This window comes from Bombus bifarius, unplaced genomic scaffold (assembly GCF_011952205.1).
Source record: "Bombus bifarius isolate JDL3187 unplaced genomic scaffold, Bbif_JDL3187 scf7180000009201, whole genome shotgun sequence".
In the NCBI taxonomy this organism is placed as follows: domain Eukaryota; kingdom Metazoa; phylum Arthropoda; class Insecta; order Hymenoptera; family Apidae; genus Bombus; species Bombus bifarius.
In genome coordinates this window covers 1,080,018-1,083,248 of record NW_022884966.1, presented here as the reverse complement: position 1 = coordinate 1,083,248, position 3,231 = coordinate 1,080,018, and positions in this window count along the sequence as shown.

Genomic DNA, 3,231 nt, shown 5'->3' with positions numbered 1-3,231 from the left:
ACAGAGCACTGGGGATCGCATGTCTACAACAACGTTTGTGCTTTGAACAAATTGCGACAGTAAGAACGACCAAAGTGCATTTTATTCAACGAAACGTAACTTTCTCTATACGTAAGTTCATTATATGCGTTTTTGCGCTTAAAAACTCCCTCTGGATGCATAAAAGTGGATGATCCTTTTCGCAGCTAATTCCGTACGGCGAACGAACGTGTCGAGCAAGAGTTGGTTCCCTTGCATCCGTTTAGGTATCGCGAAAAGAATTCTTAACAGTTGCATTCGTCGATGAGATAACGTTGTATCAACGACAACTTTGTACAAAACGCGCTAGAGGTAAAATCGTGTCAAGCAACGATATTGACCTTGACACTACAAGTTCGCTATGTGGCGTTAATGTCAGAGCCACAGAGACAAACGTGACAGGGGCAAACGTTCTACTAGAGACGTCTGGGATACGAGAGACGGGCCAGGCTGAAGAGATTCTGAGAAAAAGTAACGACTAAAGCAGGGAGTCGAGAAATCTTTGATGCTCCCTGCAGACCGACTTGCTTGGCCCGCGAGAGAATTTCAAGCATGTCTACGTTTCAAAGTATCATCGTTTAGCCTCCTCTAGTCTCCGTAGAAATTTCTCCGAGATGTCAACTGTTGCACAACAACTCGTCAGTTTCAAACGTTCCGCCAGAAACGAATAAGCCGTTTAGTCGATCTAAAATGATACTTTGGATTTCGCGTATATTAAATCTGTACTTGCATGTTCCTATGAATACTCTATTGTCGCACATCGGTTTGGACAGTTTAGAAATCCTAATTCTCCGTTGGTGATGATTTCTTTCGTTCTTTCGTATTACGATGTTTGATTTTTAAGACATTAATACCTATATTAATTGTTATTTATTGAAAATAATTTTACCCACGGCCGTATAATATTATACGATTGATTTAATTTTCCTTATTACATCCTGACGTTATTTTTTATCGAAATCAATTGCTGTATGTAAGAAATGTGTTAAAATGAAATTCCCAAACGACATAAAAAGTACAAAAAAATAATTTTTCGAGATAATGATCGTGTCCTGTCTTGTCCCGTACGTCTATTTACGCGTGTTCGTTGTTGTCAGGTCAAATAGCAGGCCCTCTATTTCTTTCAGATAAAATATTAATTCTTCCTCCTTCTCGAATCAAAAAAGAACAGTTTCAAAAGTCCCAAATTAGTCTTCAACATCTGTTGATGATTTTCTCGGTGGAGACCCACCTTCCTCTCCAATGCAGTTTTCGAAACGTCAAAAGTCGCAATCGATTTTCCAGCCCACTTTGTCGCTCTGTCTTTTATCTAGAGATTATCGTTCATCTATCTCGCTCCAAATGTCAAGGCGATAATGTTTTTATTTGCTTACGAGTAATATTCGTAAGCGTATAAATAAATACCTTAAAAAATTACCCAACTGACGATATTTAAAACGATTGAGAATAGTTGCTCAAAACATGGCAGAAAGTAGGTTCAATTGTTAGAAATAAATAAATTATCGCTAAACGTATACGGAACGCTATAAACTGCCTGCAACTTTCGGTGTCGAAATTCACCTGCCTTTTTCATCTGCCTGTTTTTGGTAATATGAAAGCATAACGGTGCAAAATAAACGGTAATGCCATCTTGCCCATATTTTCTTACATATATACCTTCTCCTACCGTTTTGCGTCTAGTCTCATATTATTATACACCTTTTCTAAGATCGTGGAAATAATATGACCAACTATTAGATCCGCGGAACGTAAATTTTGTTTCGTCTGAAAACATAGCTCTCCCCACCATTTTATACGATATATTACCGAACAAATTCCATCCGATCGTGACGTGTTTTTCATCGATAATGATTTTCTTTCAAGTGTCCTTCTTTGAATTTTGTCAGACTCGTTTGAAATTGTTCTAAATTTGAAATCATCTTTCTTCAAAATACAATGGACATAGCAGATTATTAGCGGCCGTTACGTCAAAACAAAGAAAGATCCTTATGATAATTTTTTGAATCAGAATGGCGGGTCAACGACTTGTTTGACCGATGGAGTAGCACTTACAGTCTGTTACAAAAATCTATGTACGCTGCTTACGTAAGATATTTGCAGCGAAAACTTTAGCTCGATGAATTTTGTTCACACATTAAGACACGTATTGTTAAAATGCAACAGTCGTTTACTCTTATCTTTATCAAGAAAATAGAAGTACGAAAATATAAAATACATCGTTACAAAAATTGATAATTGTGCGCAAAAGGGCGTTGAGGCTCCCTTCTGTTCATAATTATCCAAAAATATGATATACCTATATGAAATTACAAAATAGCAAGCTGTCTGTCCCACACACGCATCAACAATATCCTGCTATTTCCTTGGTGTTGAAAATATTAAAAGTTTTTTCATTTCTGGTCTAATTTTGTTCCAAGTTTTTTATCAGTTAAATGTATTAATTTTTGTAAGTCGTTTTAGAAATACGCGAACGATGATTGTATCGATAAAATATAGTATAAAATAATTTTGTGGCAAAGTACGTTTTTACTTTCTTTGATGGGTCGGATACAGAAAATTTGATAGGTGTACGTACTCTTTCGTAACTGACTGTACTTACATATGCGTTACGAAATTTAAAGATTGATATGCACCTATGCGCATATGAAACGGGCAGCCTTAGTGATAACCTAGTTTCACCGATACATAATGTGGAATGCGATCGAAAGCAGAAAGGGTGAAAGATACATTAAAAAAGAATCGGACCATTGTGAATATTACGTAGGTGCAGCTCGTATGTTGCACCGTCCGCATTCAAACTGAAACGGTCCTTTCGGCACATTTCGCTTATCGACAGTTAATACCATTTTCAGTGCTCCTTTTTCTAATGCGAATATCTATTTTTTTTATAAGAGATACAGAGTTCTACGTTGAATATCTATAGACACGTAATCGAACGTGGCAACTTAAATTACGTTAATTACGGTACTATAAAAAACTTTCCGTTCTTTGCTTCCTATAAGCCGGTACTTATTAAATGGGAAACATCGTAGATGCGTTTCCGAAAGATATTTCTTCGTTCCTGTCCGAATCAAAAATCGTTTCCGTATTTTACAATAGAAAAATTCCAAATTTCTCTCAACATTGCACAAGTATCAGACCTAATTACGATCTGCCATCTGATCACTCGGCTACGATGCTAACTGCTGTAAATTGAACAACAGCACAAAAAGA